This window comes from Gracilinanus agilis, chromosome 3 (assembly GCF_016433145.1).
Source record: "Gracilinanus agilis isolate LMUSP501 chromosome 3, AgileGrace, whole genome shotgun sequence".
In the NCBI taxonomy this organism is placed as follows: domain Eukaryota; kingdom Metazoa; phylum Chordata; class Mammalia; order Didelphimorphia; family Didelphidae; genus Gracilinanus; species Gracilinanus agilis.
This window is the reverse complement of record NC_058132.1, coordinates 271,512,587-271,520,953: the sequence shown is the minus strand read 5'-3', so window position 1 is coordinate 271,520,953 and position 8,367 is coordinate 271,512,587.

Sequence of the window (8,367 nt, the reverse complement as noted above, 5' to 3'; positions counted from 1 at the left end):
CTAGACAAGACACTTAACCCTGTTTGCCTTAGTTTCTTCATCTGTAAAATGAGCTGAAGAAGGAAATCACAAAGCAATCCAGCATGTCTGCCAAGAAAATCCCAAATGGTTTCAAGAGTCAGACAGGATTGAAAGGACTGAAAAATGAACAAAACATCATTAAGGACTTCCAAAATGATAAGTGAATTGTGGTTTTTTTTTGTTTTTTTAATTTTATTTTTTAGAAAAATTCTTCCATGGTTACATGATTCATGTTCTTACTCTCCCCTCCACCCCCCCCACCCCACAACCCCCAAACCTGCATAGCCAAGGCACATTTCCACTGGTTCCTTCATGTGTCCTTGATCAAGACTTATTTCCATGTTATTGATAGTTGCACTGGGGAGTCGTTTAGAGTCTACATCCCCAATCATGTCCACATCAACCCATGTGTTCAAGCAGTTGTTTTTCTTCTGTGTTTCCACTCCTGCAGTTCTTCCTCTGAATGTGGGTAGCGTTCTTTTCCATAAATCCCTCAGAATAGTCCTGGGTAATTGCTTTGCTGCTAGTACAGAAGTCCATTACACTCAATTTTACCACAGTGTATCCATCTCTGTGTGCAATGTTCTCCTGGTTCTACTCCTTTCACTCTGCATTAGTTTATGAAGATCATTCCAGTTCACATGGAATTTCTCCAGTTTATTATTCCTTTGAGCACAATAGTATTCCATCACCAGCATATACCACAATTTGTTCAGCCATTCCCCAATTGAAGGGCATCTTTTCATTTTCCAGTTGTTTTGCCACCACAAAGAGCGTGGCTATAAATATTTTGGTACAAGTCAGACACTTATTTTCTGTGTGACCCTGGGCAAGAGACCTAACTCGGTTTGCCTTAGTTTCCTCATCTGTAAAAAGAGATGGCAAAGGAAATAGCAACGCACTCCAGTATCTTGGCCAAGAAGTCCTCAAATGGTTTCATAGAGAGTCAGGAATGACTGGAAAAGACTCAACAATTAGTACTCTTCAAAGGAAACTGAGGCTAAGAAAAGGTATATGATTTATCCAGCATCACATAGCTGGTAAGTGTCTGAGGCAGGATTTGAATTCAGTTCTTCCTACCCCAAAGCTAGGGCTCTATCCACTGTACCTATCTAGCTACCTTCAGTTTACATTCACAAACTTTTATATAATCCTAAGTGACAGTTACTGCTAGGCACTGAAGATACAAAAAACCAAAAATGAAAACACTCTCTAAACTCCAAGAGTTTACATTCTATTTGGAGGATGCATTATGCAATACACAGATCAGTAAATTTAAAAAAATGTAGTCAATATAAAGTTACTGGGAAGAGGGCAAGGAAGTAACTATGGAGAATCAGGAAAAGTATCTTATAGGAAGGAGATGCCCTTGAACAGAGCTTTGAAAGGGGATAGGAATCCCAAGAGGTAGAGGAGAGGTGGGAGAGGAAGGGCACAGAATTGGGAGACCAAATGTTCTGCATAAAGGACAAAGAGGTAGATAAGATTGGCTGGAACACAGAGTACATGAGGGAGATTAATAGCCAGAAACCCAGAATAATAAACCTAGAAAGAAATACTAAGAGAATGTTTATTCTCTTCACAATAACCTTCTAAGATAAGTCATGCTCATCTCAGCCTATTTTACAGATGGATAAAAAATACTCAGAGGTAGTGCCACAGAGCCAGTAAGTGGTGGGACCATTGCTTGAATTTAGATCTTTGGGCTCCCAATTTGTACCACATATGGTAGAGTGGTATGAACCACACTGACCTTTTACTCCCTGGTGATGGAATAAATATTTGTTGGCTGAAGTATTTACACGGTTAAACACCTGGCAGTGCTTCCAGGCATTCTACATTTCCCACAGGAGTAAAATTCTCAAGATCGTCTCTTTCTGTAGATTTGAGGAAGCCAAATCCATGGCCCAACAGTTGGAGAGAGAGGCCGGTCAAGCTGACAACGAGGCAGAAAAGGCTTACCAGCAGAGCCTCCACCTACTGAACTCCATGGTTCAACACCCAGGAATCTCCCACCAGGCATCTGAGGTGAGGATGTCTCCTGCTAACCTTTACCAGAACACCTGCAGGCACATACACACAGGCAGCAAAAGCTAACCAGAAAGCTTCTGGGGGTTCCATTCCCACTTCCAGTCAATGGAGGCATTCCCCAAGACCTTCCCCAATCTTCCTTCATCCCAGCTTCAAGTCAAAAGAAGAGGTCTCCAACTTTCCATTTCTTCTGTCTTTTTTCTACCTACCTAAGGAGGAACAAAATCCTGAGGGACACTTGACATAACCTCAGTTTGTTTTGTCATTCCATCATTTCGGGCACGTTCAACTCTTTGTGACCCCATTTGGGGTTTTCTTGGCAAAGATACTGCAGTAGTCTGTCATTTCCTTCTCCAGCTCATTTTATAGATGAGGAAATTGAAACAAACAGGGTTAAGTGACTTTCCCAGGGTCACACAGCTAATAAGTGTTGGAGGATAGATTTTAAAGTCAGGTCTTTCCGACTCCAGACCCAGCGCTCTATCCATTGCTTTACCTAGTTGCTCCAACCTTAGTCTATTAGAGGTGGCAAATTGTGAAGATAGCAGATGATTCTTTTGGAAAAACAAAAACAAAACTTCTTTTACTGTTAGTCAACAGTCAACAAACATTTGAAATAAATAATAAAATGCATTTTGACTATCAATCAACAATAAATCAGGATGTTCTAAATGTTCGGAATAAAAAGAAAAGCAATCATGGCTAATTTTTTTAGTATCACCTCCATTTCNAGCTGAGTCTTGAAGAGCCCAATGGAGGCTTGAGAAAAGCAGCTCTATGACCCCCACAACAATGCTGAGGAGTTTCTATTGTGTGAAGGAACATATCTAGGGGGCCTCCATTCCAGATTTGATTCCAAGGGCCCCGGTTAGCAGTGGGAGGCGTATGTCTGATGCCCTGCCACTGTCCCAGTGCAGCCAGTGTCAGTGTGAGTGTCCCTAGCATCAATGTGCCAGAGCCAGCACCACTTAACCATGAAGGGAGGAGTTCAGGAATGTAAAAGGAAAGTAAGGGAAGGAGAGGGGCCTTTTGTACCTCCCCACTAGAACTGACTGGCTCCCTGGGCTGGGGGTTTCTCTCTGAGCTTTTCTGATCTCTTGATCTCTGGTAAGCCCAACCTGAGCTAGCTCAATGTAGAATGAGATCTAGAAAGGCTGAGACCTCTCTCTCTCTCTCTCTCTCTCTCTCTCTCTCTCTCTCTCTCGCTGTCACCTGCATTCAGTTATTGGAACACCATTGCTGTTCCATTACCATATAAGCATTCATAAGCTGCTTATGGCCAGTCACTCAAAAACCCTTTATAATTTAAGGTAGTTATAATTTAAGACTCACTCTATATTGCAAAGATTTCAATGTTATGCAAATAAATAATTAATCATGTATTCCACCAGAAATAATCAACCACCATCTATCAAGCCTATACTCTCCTATCTAGAAAACTAGTTCCTGATGTTCATCTTCTTTAAGTATTTAACACATCTTTCACCTTTCCTTCCTACATTCAATTTCCCAGCTATTAGCAAGTCACTTTTAGGATGTATTCTGTTTTGAGATATCTTAAGTGTATTTTCAACATGACTACCTTCTTGAACATGAAGTTGATGTCCCCACATTCATCTTGTCTTTCACAAGTGTGATTGAAGGTAAAGAGAGATTACCTTTACAGCAATGGCATCTACAGCAGTCAGTTCAATAGAAAATGTATTTACTATTATAGAGGGCTAAGACATTTAGCATTCTCTGAAATGAACATGAAAATGAATGCACTTTTTATACTCCTAGGAAAATCACATCTGATATATATGTATTGATTGTTATAATGAAGAATAATAGAAATGGACAATGAGATTTCATTGTTCCAAACTGCATAGTTTTATTTAATATTCCATGTTAGAAATCCAAGTCTGTCCTTCATTGACTTTTCCCTGTTCCTTGCTTGCCCAAGCTTATTTTATTCATGTTGAGTTTGATTTTATTTTAGTAAAAAGAATATAATTTCATAAAAAGGTAGTATAATTTATTCATCATTTTCTTTAAAATGGAGGGTTTAGATTAGATACTGCATGAAGTCTTTTTGACCCCATGGGAAGAAGAACAGTGTTCCAACATGTGAACCATAATCCCCTAACTTGGATAATATTTTAAATAAAAGATAACAAAAGAAAAGTCATTAGTCTTTTGGAAAAACCCCTTGAGGAGAACTTTTGTGAAGACATGAATAAAAGTTCCACAAGCAAAACTCTCATGGATAGGATTCTTTGTAGGAAAAGCTCACATTATTGAGAGCAGAAATCTATTTATGTATTGGAATGACTTAGCTAAACTCAAATTGGATAGGCTCCAATTTCAACCTAGAAGCCATTTGTGAAAGTGATAGCATAAAATTATCATTAGTTGACTCATTTCTTTAAAAAGCAAAATTAATAAAAAACCATAAGGAAACTGTCATTTGACATTCCATTGGTCACACAGCTAATTTCTAAGGTTTGATTTAAACTCAAGCCTTCTTTGATTCCAGTTCCAGAAATCTTTTCTCTGAACCACCAAGTTGCCTTGTAAACATTACTACTGTCAATGATTTTGTTTTAAAGCAAACTTTACTCATAAAAGAAAAAAAATGTCTATTATCAGTCCAAATTCTTTAAAATATTTTGTATGTCATGTATATACACATATACACACATGTATGGTAAACACATAGTCCACATATGTACATGACCATATGCATGCATGTTTGTGTGTACACATGTGCACATTTATGCCTGACATATACACAACATGAAAAGTACCTTTTACTTGGTATTATAGATTTAGAACTAAAAGGGACTTTAAATGTAAATTATTCTGACACCCTATTTCTTCAGATGAAGAATATGAGGCCAAAGAAAAATTAAGTGGTTGCTTAAATTCATACAGAAAATAAAGGACAAATTCAGAATTTGAATTCAAGTCCTCTAGTTTGAAATTTAGCATTCTTTCCAGTAACCTTTGATGTTTAGCATTTCAAATATGTCTTTCCTCTGAGATTTTTTTCCTATGTTTTCCATATATCATAAAATCTTGACTCACTCTCCAGTCAGAGGTTGGTGCAAAAGTATTACTAACTGACAAAGATGTTCCTTTCTAGGAAATCTTTTACAAAGTAGTATAAGTGACCAGGTCCTATTTATCTCTACTTAAGATTATACAATTGTAGTTTGTATAACATTAGAAATTATCTAGTACAGTCACTTCAAATAATAGATGAAGACATTAAAATGTTGAGAAGCTTAGTAACTTGCAAAAGTCTCAAATTAAGCCAGTGGCAGATTCAGGACTGAAAGTCAAGTACTCTATTTCTATAATGAATGAACTTTTCTTTGATATAGCTGCCTCTTTTTGTAGAGACCAAGAGATTAAATAAATATCCCCAAAAATGTTTAAATCATTTGGCACTTACTTATATAAATTATGAAAAGAAATCCAAGATTTACTCAGATATTCATAATATAGTTTTCCTTTGAAGAATAAAAGGTATTATTATGGAATAGGAAACACTATTTATAATGTTACATTCTTTTTTAATTAAAAGTTTTGTGGGGCATACATGTAGGTGTACAGAATTTGCCAAGTTTCCATAAAGATGGAACTTTGTCTCTTTCTTAAAGTTTATATTTTAAAATTATGTTTAATTAATTAAATAAATTTAGTTAAGTTTTAGTTTCTAAAGTTGGATGAACATTCCCTACCATGTCATATGATGCCATGAAAATAGAACAAATTTTCAGAAGAATTTGGAAATTTTATTTTAATCTTTGTCCTACTGAGACCAAGGAGAACAATTAAAAATCTGAAGAATAATGATGCAGGGGAGTTTACAGTCTACTAGTTAATTAGAAAAGGAGATAGAAAAACCTAGGCAAAAAATTGAAAAATTCTCAAATTTGCATTCCATATGAAGTGGTCTTCTAGAGACAGACACATGGTAGAAGGCTAGCAAGAGAAGGGAGAATAGTGGTCAGAACTCCTTACAAGTATAAAGGAAAATCATTATATATCAAAGACAGAATTTTATTCTTAGAAGACACAGGGCTAGTTCAGGACAGCTAAGAAAGGAAAATTTATGTTGTGTTCATGATACAGCGAGTAGAGGACTCCAGGGAAAAGAGAATATCCCATTGAGATTGCCAATATTGAAGTGGCCAAAAATGACAGAGGATTTGAAATACTGGATTAAAAAATGTTTAATATATGATTAGATTAATTTCTCCTTGCTAAAATGAAAGTCAAGATCAGTAAAGGTTATTTAGTATGATCTCAAAACAATGTGGTTGAGCAAAAAAGAATACGTACCAGGATTTAGAAAACTTGGTTTCTAGTGTCTGTTCTATCACCTACTTATTGGTCACAGATATTTGGGAAAATTGCATTCCTCTAGATACAAATGTATATATCAGTAAAATGAATGAATTGTATTAGATTATTTCCAATGTTTGCATGGAATCCAAAATTACATTTACATTTATATAAATACATCCATGTAAATGTGACATAACAGAGAACAGCAAAAATATCTAATTTAATCACAGTGGTTTTAGCCATTATTCCAAATTAAGAAATGCAAAGAATATGGCAGTTTTAAGTGAAAGAAATTGTGTATCTGACCTCAAGAGGATTTCAGATTTAGCCCTAGAATGGAATTTAAAGATTCTCTAATACACTTCCATAACTTTGCAAAAGAATAAACTGAAAATAAGAGAGGTTAATTATCTTACCCTATACAACCAAGTAGTTAATACCAAACTTGTAATTTGAACTCAAATCTTTTGACTCCAAAGCCAATAGCACTATTCTTTCTTTCTCTAAAAAGTTAAACTTGATTCAGTTTGGGCAAGATTAAGAAGAAAGAGAAACATAATGAATACTAAATTTTTCCAGAGCAATGAAATAAGCTTAATTTATTGTTCTTAAGTTTTAATTGCTTTATATTCCTTTTTCTCCACATTCCAATTACTCATCTTTCTTCCTTTATGTTAAAAAACTGTGAAATAGTCAGAAGGCAGGGATTAGGAGGAAAGAAGGAAAAGCCACAGGGTGTAAATAATCCACAAACTGGTTAATTGGTCCCTCGATAATGGTTGACTCTTTAATGGTGATTCAAATGAAATTTTCAGTAGGCTGGAGACATCATATTGAGAAGTGGTTCAGGATTCACTTGCAATAAGTAGCAAACCAATACTAATATACATTTTAATTAGCAGCTCTTAAATTATCTATACATTTTACATTTATATGATCATATTTATTTTTGTATCATAGGCTTTATCATTGTATATGTGTAAAAAATTAAATAGAATCAGACAGAATGACCTATGACATGTATACAAACAATTGGTAACTCAAATATTGTGGTAGCTAACTCCTCATGTGTTTGATTGCCTTCATAAGGCAGTTGGAGTAAAATTTATTGATTTCGCAAATTATATAATTTTATTAGTTGAAGATAGAAATTTATTTAAATGAAAAGTTCCTAAAAGGCAAGAACTATATTAATTTAACTAGATCAGTTAAGTGATAAAAAAGAACATATTATCCTATATGGCTGGATTTAAGAATGTAACCATCTAAACAAATATATCCAGTGAAATTTTATGCTAAATGCAGATCAAGTTTTCAAAAAAACTCTGCTCATTTTTCAAATGAAAATTAATATGATTGTGTAGAAAAATAAGAGTAGCAAAAATGATGGATAAAGCCATTAAAATGATGTTTCTGATAACTAGTGAAAGTAACTAAGAATTTTTAGGCTAAAGAAGAAAATTTTACAAAATATATAGTTTTTAATGTCATCGTTAAAATTGGCCTATAGTTTTCTTTCTGTTTTTACTCTTCCTGGCTTAGGTAAGAGTTATGGTAATTATTTCATGAAAATAATTTAGTAGTATTCTTTCTCTTTGCATTTTCCCAAATAATTTATATAGTATTGAGATAATAACATAATTGGTCAAAATAGCTCCTAATGACAGTTTTAATTTCCCCTTTTTTAGTGGCAAGTTCACCCTCTTCATTTTTGATATCTTTTAAATTTTTCTTCTTTCCTTTTTTAAATCAAATTAACTAATGCTGTGTCTAATTTATTCCATTTTACCTCCATAGTCTTGTTTATTATTTCAATGTTTCTCTTACTTTCAGTTTTATTATTTTCTCTTTTAATTTTTAGCATTTCCAATTCAGTGTTTATTTGGGGATTTTTAATTTTTTCCTACTATTTTCAGTTGCACACACAATTAATTAATTGATCTGCCTTTTCTCTGTTTTATTAATGTAAGTGTTTAG